The sequence below is a fragment of the Symphalangus syndactylus genome, chromosome 24 (genome assembly GCF_028878055.3).
Source record: "Symphalangus syndactylus isolate Jambi chromosome 24, NHGRI_mSymSyn1-v2.1_pri, whole genome shotgun sequence".
Classification (NCBI taxonomy): Eukaryota; Metazoa; Chordata; class Mammalia; order Primates; family Hylobatidae; genus Symphalangus; species Symphalangus syndactylus.
Window position 1 is genome coordinate 69,111,108 of NC_072446.2, and position 20,653 is coordinate 69,131,760.

At 39.2% G+C, this 20,653-nt stretch overlaps 1 long non-coding RNA gene across 1 annotated transcript in view; it reads right to left on the bottom strand.

Moving 5' to 3' along the window:
* The window catches only part of LOC129474561 (uncharacterized), a 315,006-nt gene extending 300,310 nt beyond the window's left edge, over positions 1-14,696 (bottom strand). The window contains exons 1-2 of the long non-coding RNA XR_010119433.1: positions 14,619-14,696; positions 9,455-9,598 (exon numbers count right to left, since the gene is read on the bottom strand). This is a non-coding gene — a long non-coding RNA (uncharacterized lncRNA). The remainder of the gene's footprint in view (positions 1-9,454; positions 9,599-14,618) is intronic.
* Between the last annotated feature and the right edge of the window lie 5,957 nt (positions 14,697-20,653).

Here is a 20,653-nt window from a genome sequence, read left to right on the forward strand (position 1 = left end):
GAATATGTAGTTTTGGTTTGGCAGGGACTGCTCATCTCTGCTCCATGTGGTTTAACTAGGGGCTGGAGGTACCGGTTTGGAGATGGCTGACGCAGGCCTGGCTCAAGACTGTGCTGGATGGTTGGCAGGGAGCTTAGCTGGGGCTGTGAGCTAGGGGATATGATTCCCCTCAACATAGCCTCACCATGGACTGTCTGGTGAACATCCCAGATGTTCTGAAGCACATGATATTCTTATGAGCTAGCCTCAGAAGTCACACAGTGTTTGCTTTCATTTTACTGTATTCATTGATAGTTATAAGGGCCCATCCAGTTTCAGTGAAAGAGGACACATACTTCACCTCTTAATAGCAATAATGGAGTGTCAAGATTCTAGACTATGGGATGGAAGAGATTGTTGCTGCCGTCTATGACAATGCAATATATAATCTACTCAATACTCAAATGATTTTTGATTGAGTTTGCTCAAACCAAAGCAAAAACTTTGACTCATAGAATGTTACTTACTGGTCACAGACAGGTGTCCCTCTCAGAGGCATTTAAACCGGAGTGACTCCATCTTGAACAGGAGCTGGATAAAATAAAGCTGAGACCTACTGGGCTGCACTCCCAGAGGTTAAGGCACTCTTAGTCACAAGGTGAGATAGGTGGTCAGCACAAAATACAGGTCACAAAGACCTTACTGATGAAACAGTGTGCCATAAAGAAGCCAGCCAAGTCCCACCAAAACCAAGATGGCAAGGAAAGTGACCTCTGTTCATCCTCACTCCTCATGATACACTAATTATAATGCATTAGCACGCTAAAAGACATTCACACAGCACCATGACAGTTTACAAATGCCATGGCAATGTCAGGAAGATACCCTATATGATCTAAAAAGGGAAGGAACCCTCAGTTCTGGAAATTGACCACCCCTTTCTTGGAAAACTCATGAATAATCCACCCCTTGTTTGGCATACAATCAACAAATAACCATAAAAATAGCCAACCAGCAGCCCATGCTGCTGCTCTGCCTATGAAGTAGCCATTCTTTATTCCTTTACTTTCTTAATAAACTTGCTTTCACTTTACTGTATGAACTCCCTCCAAATTCTCCCTTGTGTGAGATCCAAGAACCCTCTCTTGGGGTCAGGATCGAGATGCCTTTCCGGTAACATCCCCATGAGTGAACTAATTGCATAGTATTTGCTCAAATGCAGTTGAACATTCAGGGCCGAGATGGGAGTTTTTGTCTTTTTAGATCCATTAACTTGCTAAAGAAAAATACTTGATTTTTTTTGTTTTTTTTTTGTCTAGCTCTTTCGCCCAGGCTGGAGTGTAGTGGCACAATCTCAGCTCGCTGCAACCTCTGCCTTCTGGGTTCAAGCAATTCTCCTGCCTCAGTCTCCCAAGTAGCTGGGATTACAGGCATGCATCACCACACCTGGCTAATTTTTGTATTTTTAGTAGAGATGGGGTTTTACTATGTTGGCCAGGCTGGTCTTGAACTCCTGACTTCAGGTGATCCATCCACCTCATCCTCCACAAGTGCTGGGATTACAGACATGTGCTACCACGCCTGGCTAAAATACTTCATTGTTTTGGCTAGAGGATACACTTAAAGAAATATAAATAATAATTCAAATTTTCTTCAAAATCGGAAAAGGGAATATAAAAACATTTGAATATAGTCAGCAATTCACAATATGCTTCAGTTCCCAAGGGTACATGAAGGCATGAAAGAAAATAAAGAAGAAAAAGAAAGTAGATCAAAAATGTGAAGAAAGAAAAACTACATAGCAAGCAGGAAGGAGACAAAGGTAGCGAGAGGATAAGACAAGGAATGCAACTGTATCAGCATAACAGAAGATTACCCAAAATAGTTGTTCCAGCAGCAGCCAAATTATAGGCACCACACCTCCAACACACTATTTCAGCATGCCTCCCTCCCTCCCACAATCCTGATTTCCTAGAATTCTAAGCAAGGAGGAGTAAGCAGCCAGTAGCAACCCCTTACCTTATCTAGCAAGGTAAGTTCAGTAACATCAACCCCAGTAGTTTCAAAGATTTGGGAAAATGAAAAGTAACTCCGTATTAAAATATGATTAGGGAAATGGATATCTGGTTGATGGCCAATATCCACCCACTCCAGGAAGAATTCACATAATTCTAAGAGTGCTCATTATTTTTAAATGCTTGGGTAGACCATATCTATGTGTAATGGATTATTTTTTATTTTACCTTGAGTAATATAGGGAGCCAACAAAAGGTGTTAAGCAGAGAGAGAGATGAGAAGTGAGTAGTAAGGTAGAAACAAGACAATGACTTAGCAGCCTCCTGCAATAATTCAGGCAAGACTTGACGAGGGCTTAGAAAAGGATGGTAAGGGCCAGGCACAGTGGCTCACACCGGTAATCCCAGCACTTTGGGAGGCCAAGGCAGGCGGATTGCTTGAGCTCAGGAGTTTGCGACCAGCCTGGGCAACACCGTGAAACCCCGTCTCTACTAAAATACACAAAATTAGCTGGGCATGGTGGCATACGCCTGTAGTCCCAGCTACTCGGGAGGCTGAGGCGGAAGAATTGATTGAACCCTGGAGGCAGAGGTTGCAGTGAGCCAAGATCACGCCACTGCACTCCAGCCTGGGTGACAGAGCAAGACTCCGTCTCAAGAAAAAAAAAAAAGTATGCTAGGGTGGCCTTGGTGAGAAACGGTTGGAGTCAGGATTGTCTGATATTGTCGGAAATACAAATTATATTAGCTTTTCTTAGTATTGCTTGATTTGATCTTTCTAGGAATTTTGCCCTCTAATACTAACAGTGGAGGCAGAATTCAATATCAGCTTAAAGAACATGAGCTAATTAGTGTTTCTCAAACTTCACTACCTACAAATCACCTGAGGATCGTGTTAAAATGCAGATTCTGGTTAAGCCTGAGATTATGCATTTCTAAGCTCCCAGGTGATGCAAACAGTTCAGAAATCAAAATATGAAACAGAAACCTACTAAACGTAGGTGGCCATGTCGAATTTTGAACCTCTGGAGTAAGATGCTAAAGCCTCATATTCACTGTGACTTCATCCAAAGTTTCTGAGGATGAATCATGAGTGTGTTCTTCTGCTGCTCTTTACATTCTAGCCAGCAAGTTGATGTACAGATAGATTACTATGCATTTCTATTTTGTTTATCTTAAAGACTGATTCTTCAATTTACAGGTGCTTATCTATGTAAAAGTTTCTTACACAAATTAGTAGCAATAAGGTACACTAGGTGAGCATACAACAATAGACAACAAAATCATACGACATGGCAAATGTAAAGCTATGCATGCATATTTAACTCTTAAAAATCACAACAAAAATGTGAAGTCAGAGCTCATTAAATTAGAGACTGATTTAACCAAATGATTGTGCAGCCATTACACAGGTGTTCCATTTCAGAAAGTATTAGAGCATAGTGCCGGGGGGCCTCAAAGCTAATTTCTAACCTAGACTAATCATGCCAGGAATAATGACCTGCCGTTACTGCCTTGTGAATCAGACCCTATGATATTTAAAATAATTAAGATCAAAGCCTAACGAGAAGGTCACTGAATTCATCAGTCATAAAACATTAGTACAAAACCCAAGGCTGTACTTGTTTGCTCAACAATCTTCAACGCTCAAGTTATAAAAGGGTCTTAAGAGGGACACAAACATCATCTTCAAAAAATGTCACTCCCCCCACAGGTGCTGCCAGAGAGCAAGGGAAGCCTCTCAATGAACTGGTTATTCAAAGCAAAAGTGTTACTCAAAAGTCATTATACATTTGAAAAGACCAGGTAACTTAAGAGATGGGCTGATGGGATATATCAGCTTGCTGGCTGCAATCCCAGAACACAAACTGGGATGAAGATTTGCTTCCCATTTGTAGGCGGCTGGAAAGGAGTGTGAAATGAATTGGTTTGTCCGGGCTGAGTTCCCAGGAAAAGGGTGTCTTTCATACCAAAAGCTCCCACCCAAACTGGCAGGGTGCTTCAAGCCAAAGATTTAGACAGTCAAATAAGTGCTAATTGAGTTAGAGGTTTGGTTAGGAAGTGGGTTGACAATTAAGTTCAGCTAAGGCCCTTTAATGGCCCAACTACCAGCCTTGAGAGGCTTTGGTACAGCACACCAAAGCAGAAGGCTTCCTAATCCACCACTAAGACTTTGATTGAAATTCCTAATCTTTGGCTGGAATAAGTGTGAGACATCATAGAGAGAAGTGGCTTGGGGTGATAGTGGCAGAGGAAGTTATGAGGGTGATACTGAGGATGTATTTGTTCACAAGATTTCACTGGAGATATTCGAGTCTGCAGAACCACAATGGGGAGCCCCAAGAAGCAGCATTTCATTTTTAAGGGGACAACGCTAGACCATAGCTTTATACTGCTATGGCCAAGTTCCCAGCAAGGTTTTGTTGCTTTATTTTTAACCAAAACGAGGACCAAATACTTTTAACCAAAAGCAATGGGTTTTAACTAAAACCAATACTTTTTATAAAAGTATTTTTATTTAACAAACAATTTAATGGGGCTTTACTACTGCCATTCTTATTATTCCTTTTGCAAATACCTCACTTGTATCTCAAACAACCCTCTGAGGTAAATCACATTATTGTCATTACTTTATAAACAAGAAAACTAAGGAACAGAGAAGCTCAAGAACTAATAAGTGGCATACTTGGAATACAGAAATGGTGGAAAGGCATCTGGGTTAAAAGAAAAGGAATGTTACAAGAGAAGTAAGGAAGGAAATTTTTATTATTCCTCTTTGGAAGGAAAGATATAAAAACCCAAGAGAAAATTTAACAGGCCTCTTCACTGCCCCTTTCCCACAAGTGCCAAAATGAAAGCCCATTAATAGGGCTTAAAACTAAAATTTAGTACAGATAAAAGCAAGTCCTCATTACCCAACATATAATTAACTGGGGAATTCACAGCTGTGGGACATGATGGGGAAGGATGAGGCTTGCCGATTCAGGCTGCTGATTTTCAAACAAGGTGTTAAAACCAAGTAACCAGATCTCTTTATTTGCAGGGTGTAGCACTGGCTACTCTGCTGTAGATGATGTTGAGAAGTCTAAACTTCGAAAACAGATCCTACATGGCTTATGGATTAAAGAAACTGGATTTATGTGGTTAACAAACATATGAAAAAAAGCTCATCATCACTGGTCATCAGAGAAATGCAAATCAAAACCACAATGAGATACCATCTCACGCCAGCTAGAATGGCGATTATTAAGAAGTCAGGAAACAACAGATGCTGGAAAGGATGTGGAGAAATAGGAAGGCTTTTACATGTTGGTGGGAGTGTAAATTAGTTCAACCATTGTGGAAGACAGTGTGGGAGATTCCTCAAGAATCTAGAACCAGAAATACCATTTGACCCAGCAATCCCATTACTGGGTATATACACAAAAGATTATAAATTGTTCTACTATAAAGACACATGCACACGTATGTTTATCGCAGCACTGTTTACAACAGCAAAGACTTGGAACCAACCCAAATGCCCATCAGTGATAGGCTGGATAAAGAAAATGTGGCACATATACAACATGGAATACTATGCAGCCATAAAAAACCATGAGTTCATGTCCTTTGCAGGGACAGAGATGAAGCTGGAAACTATCATTCTCAGCAAACTAACACAGGAACAGAAAATCAAACACCACATGTTCTCACTCATAAGTGGGAGTTGAACAATGAGAACTCATGGACACAAGATGGGGAACATCATACACCAGGGCCTGTCGGGGGGTGGGGGACTAGGGGAGGGACAGCATTAGGAGAAATACCTAATGTAGATGATGGGTTGATGGGTGCAGCAAACCGCCATGGCACGTGTCTACCTATGTAATAAACCTGCATGTTCTGCACGTGTATCCTAGAACTTAAAGTATAATTTAAAAAAAAGAAAAAGAAAAAGAAACTGGAGAACTGGAGGGCAGATGTGTTCTACACCCACCACCCCCCAACTCAAGTAAACTTGCCCTTTTCAAGTTCACTCCTTTACCCTTTCCTAAGGGCAGACTGTTCAATCTCCCACCACTCATGGACCAGTTCAGCCATTCTCCTTTCTCCTCACTGCCTCACAACCTCCTGCAAAACCTCCTTTCCACAAAGCCTCATGGCACTTAACACCATCATTCCCTGTCCCTCTGCAGGGTTGGCACTTACTGACTCCTAGAATATTTCCCTCATTCACTGAACACTTTGGAAATTGGATCACCGTCTTCTTAGATCACCATACCTCTTACCAATTGACAACATCCAAGTAGACAACACAGTCATTATCAGGTACCAATGATTCTCTGTCTCCCTAGATCCAGTGACTAAAATTTCTACCGCCTATTCTAATCTACTTCTGTAGCCATATCAAATTTCAGCATTGTTCCACTTCCACATTTTTATTTCCAAATACCCTTCTCTCTGAGCACATTCTTCCATATTCCTCAATCTTTCACTCCCTCACTCAATATTTTTTTTTCCACATCCAACTTACCTATTAATTTCTTATTGCCTGTCCTTTTACTGCACCTCCAAACTCCAGATCAATCCGACCATATGCTTTTTCTCCCTTTATACTCAAGCTGAAAAAAATGCCATGCCACTTTGCAAATTGGTGACACTGTTGAGAAGTACAAGCATTTGGAAATAGATCTATAGATTTATACAGTTTCCAGGAAACATGATTTAATCCCTGGCCTCTGGCAAGCATTGACTAATTAGCTCAAGACCCCCTACGTCAGCGCCAAAGCTCATGGGAAGTCAGGCTCAGCCCAGGTGGATAACAGTATTGGGCTTCAGATAACTTGAACACAGTCCAAATTCTCTTATACAATAGCTCTCAGGTTTATTATTTTACAGTTCTAAAACTTTATTATATGCAACGCCATGTAAAGTTAGTGATGTTTAGGAATCTCATTTGTATTTTAGTGGCATTTGTTTGAAAATAGTTTACCTATACTGCTAAGTAATGTGCTTAATGATAGAGTGGAAGGGTAGTGATGAAATTTAGGTAAAAGATGGCATAGCCACAGGCAAAAAATCACAGCTTCAAAGGGTAGGGAGAAGCCTCAAGTCTTGTAGTTCAAAAATCCTTTTACTTAGCAACATCACTTAAAATAACAAAAAAACAAAACTCCTTCTGGACCAATATCAACTGCTATCTCTCTCCTTCCAACAGCTTCAATTTCAATTCTAGCTTCCTTTGTGTTCCACTAAATAGATCATCATAACAGCTCATGTATCCAACATCGTTCTACCTTAGTAATTTTTATACATAAGTGAAGATTTCCACTTTTTAATGTCATTAAAAGGTATATCTGTTAACCATCTTTTAAAATTTATTAAATTCTTCCCTGCCATCTTAAGGATAATGTGTAAACCACATTTTCCGATTTCTTGCATTTGCAGAATCCTCTCTTTAAAATTTAGTCATAGGATTTGTAATGTCCAATTAGCTGCTCAATGAATTTTTGAGTCCCTCAGGTCTTTGTTCCCAAAGTTGAAGTGGCTAGAAAAATGTCCTATAGATACATTTTTTGCCAAATCACACACACAAAAAAATGCTACTATCTCAGAGGTATCAGGACATATAATAACAACCTCTAAATATTTCCCCAAGAGTTGTTCCTATTCAGTAAACACCAGAAGTAGTCTCTGGGATGTATGGAGAGTAACATATTCCACTCAAAAATATAAAAAATAACTCATTTGTAAGTTTTAAACCTTGTCACATTACTTTTGGTTTCAAAGTAAGGACTGTTTTGCTCAATCCCAAACTGGCTTTGGTGACTTTACATTTCTTTGTTTGCAGGGTCTGGTGGATAAGGTGGGACAAAGGTCAAATGCCTTTAACACTCTGGGTTTCAGTTAACTCAGTTCTCAGGTGAGACCTTCAGCCCTTCTGCTCCTGCAGATTCCAGTGTCAGGTGGTTCAAATGCCATAGCACAGATGAAAGCAGCTTGAACAGCAGAAGGAGCTTTATCCGTGAAAGGGCAGAGCCAACTGAGGCCAGGGGAGCTTTTGGTGACTAGCAGGAGCATTATTCACATTTTACAGTTTCTAGCCTAGTATGTGTCAGGCACTCGGTAAACATTTGATGAACAAGTGAATGAATAAATGAATAAAGGAGCCCACTTTGACATTGCTACAAAGAAACTAATAATATTAAATGATTTTTCCCCAAAGCCAGAAACTCCTTTTTTAAAAAATCTAATGCATATTCAAATTGCATTGGTCATCAGAAAGCTCTTTGGAAAGCAAAATGGCAAACTCTAAATCAGGCCCATGGGATTTTCCTTAGAAAATTGATCAGACGGTCAGGTGCGGTGGCTCATGTCTGTAATCCCAGCACTTTGGGAGGCCGAGGTGGGCGGAACACCTGAGGTCAGGAGTTCAAGACCACCCTAGCCAACATGGTGAAACCCTGTCTCTACTAAAAATACAAAAATTAGCTGGGCATGGTGACGGTCACCTGTAATCCCAGCTACTTGAGTGGCTGAGGCAGGAGAATTGCTTGAACCCGGGAAGCGGAGGTTGCAGTGAGTGAGATCGCTCCATTGCACTCCAGCCTGGGCAATAGAGTGACACTGTGTCTCAAAAAAAAGAAAATTGATCAGACAATTGAAATGATCACCTCTGCAAGTCAACAGGCTTTCAGAAAGAACCTAGTTTTTGAAAGTGCATGCTCATGTATGTGAAAGTCTAGTTTACCTATCAAGATCATCCTGTGTAGGCATAGCGGCTCACACCTGTAATTTCAGCATTTTGAGAGGCCAAGAGGGAGGATTGCTTGAGGGCAGGAGCTTGAGACCAGCCCTGTCTGTCTCTTTTAAAAAAAGAATTATACATATATACATAAGTATGTGTATATATATGTGTGTGTGTGTATACATATCAGTGTAAATATATATTCCTTTAGTTGTAATACTATACTATTTATTGATGATAGGACAGTGTTCAAATATTGAAAAGAGGAAACACTGTTGATGTTGTCTTGTGAGAAATTGTTGAAGGAACTGGGTAGGTTTAGAAGGAGGAAGAAACAACCAAGGAGAGAAATGGAAACTCCAAATTAATCTCTCTTTATGCAAAAAAAAAAAAAAGAAATCAAATTATTCTAATGAGATCCAGCAGCAATAAGCAAATATTAGACCCAGATTTTAAGGAAGAGCCTGTTAGCAACTAGAACTGCCTAGAAAAGAGACAGGTGACTTTGCAGAAGGCATCTTCCTTTCATGGTAACAAATCACAAGAGAAAAAGAGCGGCGGGATGGGATTTCATCATACTCCAGACCTGCTGACCTTCCTTCAAAGCATCTGTAAAATCTTCTCCCCAGTTATGACCCAGAAAATGAAGAGGACCAATGTGAAGGGCTAGATAGGCAATGCTCAGACATCCAGAGTCCACAGCACAGACATTTCTCCATTATTGAAAACTTACCAGGGCTGGGTGCAGTGGCTCACATCTGTAATCCCATCACTTTAGGAGGCCAAGGTGAGCAGCTACTTGGGAGGCTGAGGTGGGAGGATAGCTTGAGCATAGGTGAGGTTGCAGCGAGCTGAGATTGCACCACTTCACTCCAACCTGCGCAACAGAACAAGACCTTGTCTCAAAAAATGAAAAATAAAACTTGCCAGGTGAGAATCAGGTGGCAGACATAGCAGGAACTGAATTCTCCAGAGAGCTCCAGCTTTGCAGTTCATAGCACACAAAACTGGAGCCCTTCTTTGCCCTAAGCACAATAAATACTTATTGAATTAAAACATAGGCAGAAATCAAAGGCAGGCAGAGCAAAATGGTGAGAACTGCTCTTCCAGACATTTCTAAATATGCCAGAGAAACTTTCAACGGCATGTTAGAACTTTATAAATTATGTGTAAACACGACCTCTGAAAAACAGCCAGGGTCTATGTGGCCGAGAGTGACTTCTTTAGTGAATCATAGCTGGGACAGTCATTTTGGAACTCTGCAATTTTCCACATCTTTTCCAAAATAAGTGGAGTAGTGAAAACACACATGATCCAGTGTCCTTCTGCCAGCTTCCCATCCCATTCCCTATTACACTTTCTTTTCTTTGTAATAATTTTTTGCCTTGGTTCAGGATATCTCACCTTATCATTCCCATTTTTCCTTTTTTTTCTCTCCAATCTTTTGCTACTAGAACTTCCATAAATCATCAATGGTATTCTGGAGGGAATGGGAAAAGAGGGCAAAATCCTGCTCACTCCTTCATGCTAATTTTAATTTCTACCCCTGATGTACTGAGTCTGACAAACAGAAGATAGATGGGCAGTCAAGTGAGAATGTGTAGGCTTTCTCGCCTGAAATACTGTCTTCTTAGTATAAATAACTAAAAATTATGTAGCACAGATTATTTTAGGCAATTCTATAATCTGGGTATTATTAACAGGATTTCTATTTTAAAGATAAGGAAACTCTCCTAAAGTTGCACTCTTTGGAAGTGGGGGAAATGAGAGTTAAACTACATCATGCATTCTGCAGGTCAAGTATTTAATTATTATATTATTTTTCAATCGGCCCACAACAATTTAAAATTCAGGCTCCTCTCTTGGTCCTCCCAGTTCGTTGCCTCTTCTACATAAATGATTGGCAAGTCATTTTTCCTCGGACTGTCTTAGAGATCCTCTCATCTCTGGCCATTCTACAACCATGTCTGCTCAAAACATTGTATTACCTGTGGGCCCCAGAATGGGAGTCCTTTTTTTAAAAAAGCTGTTGCTCAGGACCTTCCATATTATAGTTCCACCACCATTCAAGAGTTACTGTGCCTACCACTTTATTTTTTTCTTTTTTTGATTTGGGTGAACATGTTTGTGAACCCAGAGTAGAAATTCATGGCCCGAAAAGGTTGTTGTTGTTGTTGTTTTAATTGATTCACAAATGTGTTTAATTAAAGAGCAAGAAGGAATATTTGGAATTAAGACTGGCCCCATAACATCCGGGGTCCAATCCAATCTATTCATGCTCTCTAGAACATTCCTCCCACTCTCAGCTACATGTCACTGCTTCTTTCTGTTATTCCTTCTTCCTCTCACACTCACTTAGGGTCATGCTTACATGCTCATAGCTTCATATATATTGAAATTACAGGTAAGTGTTTTCTGTTTCCCATGGCAATCCTGAAGGGAAGTTAGAGCAGGTCTTCTGACATTTTCCATTCATTCTCTATGTAGCATGGCATTCAGAGAGTGTTACTGAATAAATAATTTAAAACATCTAAGATAAATTGCTGTTTGGTATGGAGTCATAAAAATTGGTTGCAATTTATTTTTAAAATACACAACTACAGTAATTTCAAGTTTAGTGTTCATGAGCTACACTTTTGATTTTTTAAGTCAATAACAATTTTGAATACTCCTTTCCACAAATCCCTTAGAAAGAGTAAAAAGGTCTTGAAATTTTCAACGTTTGGCATTACAGCAGCTGCTGAAAATTCCTGTTAGACAATATTCCCCAACTCTTGGATCAGAAAGAAGGGCCAGCGTAGCAGGGCATGTCTACTAGGACGTCATGCAGTTCATACACCACAGTTCCTGCTTCAGGATAGCACAAAAACCCCCAGACAAACAAGCAAAAATTCTAAAGATTCTTCACCGCCTTTATCTAATATAACCAGCTTTCTGTCATAACTAGATGTTGCCCAGTATGCAACAGGGAGCCATGTTGTCAGACCATACACAATTTCCTAAACTATCACAAAATTCCCATTAGAAGGAGAGGGCATTTCACATGATTGGAAGTGCCATCCACTCAGGGGCTCAGGGAGGATAATGATTGCATTTTTAAGGTAGAGACCAGGCACCCATCCCTCCTCCAAATCTCTCTGCCTCCAACTCTCTGTTCTTCCTTTCTCTCTCCCTCCTCTCTCTCTCTCCCTCCTCTCTCTCTCTCCTCTCTCTCCCTCCCTCCCTCCTCTGTCTCCCTCCCTCCTCTCTCTCTCTCTGTCTCTCTCTCTCTGTCTGTCTCTCTGTCTCTCTCTCTCTCTTGTCTCTCTTTCTCTCAAGGATGCGCTCAGCTCCTGCTAAGGAATTTAAGGAATAACTTTTGGTCCAGGCTCAGAGGTTACAGGTGAAGAACAGAAATAGCATGATATAAGGGGAAAGTTGGAGGATACAGGCTTAGTCCTGAAGAATCAGGGAATGCTATAATGTGCCCTGAGGTACAGTCTACAGAGACTACCTTCACAAAGGATTTAAAATAAGAGCTAGAGAGAAATTGGCCAGTTAATAATTTGATAGTAACAGCTTTGACTTTATTTTTAAATATAAGAAGGGAAGAAATAACACCTGAATAAATTTAGTATGCCAAGATGTTAGCTTCAACTCTGACAAAAGGTTTGTGTTTATACAAAGTAAGATTCTCTAATAACCTGAATTTTAGTTAATTATTTTTGCACATTAACAGAGGGATGATGATCAGAGGTAGCCTTCTGTTTTTGGATACTACATTCTGTGGTTTGGCATTAAGGGAATGTTTGTATCGGCTTTGATCTCACCTAATTACCTCAAAATTTAGTAGAATTCCACAATTTATCCAAGAATATTATAATGAAGCAATATTTCTGGATATTGTTCAAAGGATCTCATGATCCATCCATAATATTCTAGTAATAAAAGCTATCATTAACTGAATACTTAGTCTAAGCCAGGTACAGGCTCAGCCTGTTCTATGTATTATCCTGTGTAATCACCCAATCAACCCTATGATGTAATAGGATTATTACATCCATATATTACAGATGAGGAAACTGAGGTACTGGAAGTGAAACAAATTGCCCAACGTTGCTGAGCAGAAAGTGGTAGTGCTGGAGCTCTAGCCCAATCAGAATTCAGAGCCAACATATACAACTAGTGTGTTATTCATCCTTCTCAAATAAAAATTACCAGATGTTTTCAACTGTGGGTGTATAATACCTGCTCCTGGTGAGGACTGGGGCAAAAATGTACTTTCATATCACAGGTGGAAATATCACTCAATGCAGCTTTATTTAAAAGCAACATGGCAATGCTCATTAAAAGTAAGAGTGCACATAGTCGTTGATTCTGCAGCCCTCCTCCTGGGAGTCAAATTCTGTGAGTGTAAAAGCATAATCTGCACAAGGATATAATATGAATTCTGATCCACAAGGAGAAATGTTAAATCAACTATGGAATCATTGCACCACGTACTATTACACAGCTGTTAAAAGGAATGGGGTAGATCAACCCAGTCAGTTGACTTGAAGAAATTGAAAGAAAAATCAAAGTGTAATAAATATCTCATTTTTGTTAAAAAAAAAAAAAAGGGGGGGGGTAGAATTTTGGGGGCAGTGAGACTATTCTGTACAGTAATGTATTGGAATATACATGTCATTATACATTCATCAAACCCCATAAAATATGTGACACACAGAGTGAACCCTAATGTAAACTGTGGACTTTAGTTAATAATAATGTATCTATACTGGCTCTAGTGGCTCATTGGCCATAACAAATGTCCCATACTGATGCAAGATGTTAATAATAAGGGAAACTGGGGAGCAGGTGGTTAAGAGGGATATATGAGAACTCTACTTTCCACTCTACTTCTCTGTAAACCTAAAACTGCTCCAAAAACAAAGTCTATTAATTAAACAAAATTATTAGACTACTATATATATTTGGATATAAATTTTAATATGATGAGTATAGAAAAATGTAATTTAAGCTTAATTGTAGGGCTAAGGGAACAGAAGAGGGTGAAAGCAAAAAAAGTTTTTTCCTAAACTTTCCAACTCGCAAGATGAAAACAATAAAAATAGATATTCTGTGGGCTAATTAGTGTAAACTAGTATGTGTGTTTTAGAAAAATATATAGTTAGGCAAATTCTGGAATTTTCCCCACGGACTTTTAGAATCTTTAATTCTAGCATTTCGTTAATGTTCTATTGAGTATGCAATTGTTGTTTTCCTCAACTCACCTTCAAACCATAACAAAAGAATAACAACTGATAAGAGGCTGTCACTAAATGAGAAGTTGGATCTCCCATACTGAGCTTTGCACTCAGCGAAATCAAGGAACTTAAAGTTCCTAGAGGTAGTAACTTCAATCATATTTTCTCCTTTTCTTCTTCATTCCAAAGCCAATGCAAAACTAATAATGATGTTCTACAAGATGGCCTGAGAATTTCTACTGGTGTTTAAGTCATCATAAACTATAGACTACTTTGCAGTAGATTTCCTTCAAACAAGATTTTAAGATCTCACTTGGAAAGAGTCTATATCAATCAATCAACCAACAAATCAATCAATCAATCACACACACACACCACCAGGCCAGGAAAATAAAGATCCCCACCAAAAAGTAGTAATATAAATGTTATAATGTTGTGTTGTAATATACCTTTCAGATGTATAGATACGTATACAATTTAATTCACATATTTGAAGATTGAAATCCTGAAATCCTGTGAATCTGCTTAAATAGTGAAACAGAAGTCCCATAACTCTTAAATGTAGCATGCTCACGTAGAGTTGTTGGAGCAGGTTTCGCATACCTCAAGGGACAATTTCCAACCATATCCTTCAAGGTGTATTTTCCTCTAATTAAACCTAATCCCTCTTACCTCCTGGTGGCCTGTAAGAGCTCGATTTTCAAGCGTCACCACATCGTCTGGTTGCCTTCTGAGATGTTACAAAAGCAGTCAGTCCCACCCGGGCTCTGCTTACTGAACCCTGAAAAAAGTGTGAGCAGGAAACAGCCAGGGCCTCCTCTACAGGGCTTACGTGATGAAATGCAGCTCACCATTAGTTGCCCCTGCAATTTTCACACCTGGGGCTCTTGAGCTTTGAGGGTGCAGGTGGCCTAATACAGGAGTAATTAGTTCCATGTCATTAATTATTTATATGGAGCTTATCAACCTGGGTTGGCAATTTTTGTTGACTCAAAACTGCAGGTGCACAAAGGAATAGTGGCAGAGGGAAAATGGTGCTCTGTGGGCTGAATATCTTTGAGACTGTCTCCAGGAAAGGCTATGTCATTCATAGCAACCACAGAGTTTTGAGAGTTGACAAGTAATTTTACATGGTGACTCACCATTGCTACAGTTGCAAAGGTAATTCTATTTGACTCACATGAAATTCTGTTTTTAATGTGTACTTGACAGGAAAATAGTCTTCCCATTTTGTTGTTGTCCTTAAAGAAAAGCAGGGAACGAGAATTTACTGCCGTGGTCTTATCTTTCAGACCTAACTGTTCTTAGAAAATTCCAAGTAGTTTCAATAACACTACCGGAAATTCTCCTTATTAACTCTGCTTTTAGAACCTTCTGGTGAATCTGATTTCAGTACTGCTTGTCAATATATAACTTCATTCTAACCAACTACAATCCCTAACCCAGACTTAAACATTTGTTGCAACAAACTTTTCCCTGAACTACCTGATGCTTTCCTTATGATTCTAAACTTATCTGCCTCCATTTTCTTGCAGTGAGGCTGGTTTTTCTTAAGCTACTATTCCAGCTACTTATTTCTCCAAATGAAAGAAAGTGGAGAAAAAGGAAGAAAATTTTGTCTTCCATACCCAGATTTCTGGTTCAGGATTTTATTAAGCATTTAGAACACAGAACGATTTCAGATCAATTTATGGCAAACTTTAATCTCACTTCTATCGTGGTTTGAAAGCAGAGAACCTCTGAACTAGTATCTCAGTGGGAAAGAATTTTTGCAGTTCAGTCTCTCTTAATGCTTCCTCCATATCAAGGTAATCCTTAAGTCTTCTCTCCAACTCAGTAACTCAGTTCCTTCCACATTCACGGTAGCAAATTAACTGTAATCTATTTAAGAAGCTGTCACAGGAGCCTTGTGTCTCCCATCTCTGTATTTCTATCACCAGATGATGCTGATAGCTCATATATTTTGAGTAGCAAATTTCTAGATCATAACATAAAAGCTATTTCTTCCTGTTGGTTTGGTAGCCTCACTGTGTTGTCCACAAAGAATGGCCCTGCAACCCCTAATAAAAAAAAAAACAACCCAACCCCACACAACCCTATCTTCTTCTGTGAATTTTGTATTTCAAATTTTTCACTTCACACCTCTAGTTTTTGCTGTGAGAAAATTCTGGTGCATATCAAACAAGTTATACATTGAGAAGAAGAGGCAAACATTTATAGCTGCGGAAGGGCATGCTCTTACCTCTGCCTACCTTTACAGCATGGAAAGGTTGCCTTAACATTCTGTGACAGAGCTTCTCAAAGTGAGAGCTCCCTGTAGAAGCCAAGTCAGCATCTCTGGGAGCTTGTTAGAGATGCAAATTTTCTTAATTCTTCAAATTGAGAAGGTCTGGGGTGGGGCCCAGTAATCTGGTTTAACAAGGCCTCCAGGTGATTCAAATGCAAGCTGAAAATTGAGAACCACTGGTACCTACATTGTTTGGTCAAAAATCTTACGAGCTTTGCATTCATTCAATTCATCTTAAATCGTGAATGTTAATAATAAATTAAACTCTGGTTTGGAAGTTTAGAGAGTGCATCTCTACTTCACCATAAACTAGTTTGGTCTAGTTCAAACGCTTGTGCAACCCCTTCAAGGGTTGGGGTTTGGTTCTCTCATTAGTAAGATGATTATATAACCAATCCTTTAAGCTAGAAACTCTTGATAGTAATAAAATGTGCTGTTATAATTACACATGGACAATGGGCATAAATTGGGACTATCCTAGGCAAACTGAAACCTATGGAGATTTTACTCTTTAGGAAAATAAAGATTGGTTGGGACAAGACAGCGATAAGCCTTCCAGGTCTAAGATTTTTACAATGTGAACCCTAAAATTTTTAAGTAGGAACTCATAACTACTGTCTTTATTCGGAACTGCAAATCTAAAGAAGAATTTATGTATCTCTCAATTATGTTATTACATTTTTAATCACCTTGCTTAATTTAAAAGTGCATTTGAAGCTCTAGGATATCACCCTAGGGTATAGGATGATAAGTGTGTAAAAGCTGTCAGAATCAAAATAGAATCACAAATGTTAAGAAACAGACAAACAGAGCCTTTACCTCCCTGAATACACATATACTTCACTATGACATGTGTATTCCCATTACAATGCTGTATTCCCAAATAAATATCTTCCTTTGTAGAGAGCCTCCCTGTTATTTAGGTTGACAAGGGTGAATTTTGAAAATCCAAAAGTCTCAAAGCCCTGGGTACAAAAAGAATGCCATCTCAGCAACTAAAATATCCCACTAACCATGCGTTACTTTGACTTATTCAGAAATAGCCAGGAGAACAATTTGATCTAAGAGTGTTATGTTCGTGTTTGGTTAGAGGTCTTTTTGGGTTTTGGGGTTTTTTCCCTGTTAAATAAGCAAGAGTTATGTGATATCTTGAAAGGTGAGGATATTATGCTCAAACATTTTCAGTGTATTGAAAAGTTTCAATAGACTAAAAAACTGTGCTAATACGAACACCCCCTTTCCTCCGTCCCCTTCAAAAACACTTAAATCAGAGAAATGCAAATGACTGTCACCTTGTAGCGTGAACTTTGAACCTAGAAGAATCAAGAAGACAAAAGGCTATTTAGAAAATAGTATCTTTCCTTTCTAGCTATAAACTATAGTGTATGTGTGTGTTACAGTTATTGGGAATATTTTCTATTTCATTTAACATCATAGTATAAAAAATTGGTCCTTAAAAATTTATCATTTTCACCTTGCCTTCAGGCCTAACATTAACTTAGGAAAATCTAAAATATATAACTTTTCTTTAGAAGTTTCATAAATTTCAAGGTGTTTTTCTTGGTGGTTTTATTTTCCAATAAGTCTCCCAGTCTGAAGTCCAGCTTTCAAAAATCTATTCCCAATATCTAAACGATAGTTTTCGACCACCATTATCAGTGTGCTGGGAAATCAAGCAGTCAGGAAGTATTTCACAGGCACCTAACATTTTCATAACAGTGATCAATAATAATGAAGCTTTGCATTTTAGGTTTCACGTTTTTCCTGAAAACATCTAAAGTATGCTTTTTCTAAACAATGTTGTTATAGCATAGAAAGATTTGGTAATTTGTGCTATCAGTAATCCATTGATAATATCCTGTCAGAATATGACAAAATATATTTAGAAAGAGCTCATAATATGCAAAGCTCATAATATATAAAACAATAATATGAAGTAAAAAGTCAAACACAAAATAATATAGACTCTATAATATGCAGTGGTAGACATAAGATGAGAAAGAAATATTAAAATATTAATAGTTGGCTGGCCACAGCGACTCACCGCTGTAATCCTAGCACTTTGGGAGGCTGAGGCAGGTGGATCACTTGAGCTCAGGAGTTCAAGACCAGCCTGAGCAACATGGTGAAACACTGTCTCTGCAAAAACTACAAAAAATTAGCCAGGCATGATGGCATGTGCCTGTAGTCCCAGTTACTCATGAGGCTGAGGTGGGAGGATCACCTGAGCCCAGGAGGTTGAGGCTGCTGTGAGCCGTGATCACACCTCTGCACTCCAGCCTGGGCAACAGTGAGATTCTATCTTAAAAGCAAATAAAGTAACTAATTAATTAACTATCATTGCTAGTTTTAAGCTATAGGATCAGGCTGATTTTTTTTTAATACTTTTCACAAATTTACATGTTTTCGATAATAGCAAATATATTATTTTAGAATAGGGGGAAGAAATCACATTTATTTTAAAATTGTCTGGCACAGAGAGATGAGAGGACTGCTGAGCAAAGGTGTCATGTGTATCTCATCTTCTATTTAACAAGTGCCTTTGTTCAAATCATCAGAGGCCATGAGTGGGGAACATTTCTTTCTTTTTTTTTTTTTCAGGTGGAGTCTCACTCTGTCGCCGAGGCTGGAGTGCAGTAGTGCGATCTCAGCTCACTACAACCTCCGCCTCCTGGGTTTCAGCGATTCTCCTACCTCAGCCTCCTGAGTAACTGGGATTACAGGCATGCACCACCACGCCTGGCTAATTTTTGTATTTTTAGTAGAGACAGGGTTTTGCCATGTTCGCCAGTCTGGTCTCAAACATCTGTCTTCAGGTGATCTGCCCACCTCAGCCTCCCAAAGTGCTAGGATTACAGGTGTGAGCCATGCACCCAGCCGGGAAACATTTCTTAAAGAGGTCACAGTCTTTGTCGTAATGTGGCACTCTTTGTAACTTTAGTATGCACAAATTTATTGATTCCCAATAAGGAAAATATGAAAAAAATTACTAAATATGCAAAACAGTCATTTGCATAATGTCATAGATTGCTATCTACTGAATTTACAAAATTATATATAAATTCACTGACAGCTTCTATTTACTCTTAAGACCTTGCTAATTAAAATTTTATCCTAGGACACAATATTTGTCCGTGCTGATTAATTATAACTAGTAACATTACTTTGTAACCATATTCCACCACTTTAATTATCTCTCTAAATTCACAAAAAAAAATTATAAACTTTGAAACTAAACTCATTTATTTTCTAAGTTTTGGAAATATGTTCCTAGGTGGCATGAAGCAAAAGTCTGAGCTCATTAAGGAAGTCGAAATGTTCCAATTCTAGGAATTCAGGTGACAGCTATGTAAACCATTAATTTACAATCCCATTCCCTCCAGGTGTCCATGAGACGTTCTATAAAATAGCATGAATGTTTCCAAAAACTCAAGACGCGCTCCTCATTTGCTAGGCAAGAACCACCATAGCGGTAAAGCAGAAAATCTGATTTGGAAATAATTATGGCAGTGGGTAAACAATTCCACATGCTATAAGCATCCCCTTTGATATTAGATGTTACCAAATTTAGTTTTAAGTTAAAGATGATTTTCCTTCGTGATTCTTTTTACTCTGCTCTATCCCAATATTTAATCTCCTCCTGATGATCCTGTGATCTGGGTCTGAGAAAAGATACGTAATTTTGTTAATTATGCTTTTTTAAACTGAACATTGCTATGTGTTCAGCTATTTTTCAAAGCAAAACAACATTTAGAGATCAAATTAAGATCACCAAATTAGTGATCTTAACTTTTTGCCAAAGATGGCAAACTCTCTCCACATCTCCTTGGTTTTTCGTTTGTTTGTTTTTTTCCGAGTCACTCTCCGTTCCCCAGGCTGGAGTGCAGTGGCGCCATCTTGGCTCACTGTAGCCTGGACCTCCTGGGCCCAATCAATTCTCGTGCCTCAGCCACCTCAGTAGCTGGAACTACAGGCGTGTGCCACCATACCCAGGTAATTTTTGTATTTTTAGTAGAGACATGATTTCACCAGGTTGGCCAGACTGGTCTTGAACTCCTGGCCTCAAGTCATCCGCCTGCCTTGGCCTCCCAAAGTGCTGGTATTATAGGTGTGAGCCGCCATACCTGGCCCACATCTCCTTATTTTTGATCAAGTAGAAAATTCTAAAGCATCACGATTATGGCTTGAAATTGTCATTACTTCTAGTAATGCCATTTTCGTGGGTAGATGTGTGCGTTTCACTTACCCTGCCTCACAGGTGTTCATCTATGACCAAAGAGTTCGACTTGATTTTTTTTTTTTTTTTTTTTTGAGACGGAGTCTCGCTCTGTCGCCCAGGCTGGAGTGCAGCAGCGCGATCTCGGCTCACTGCAAGCTCCGTCCCCCGGGTTCCCGCCATTCTCCCGCCTCAGCCTCTCCG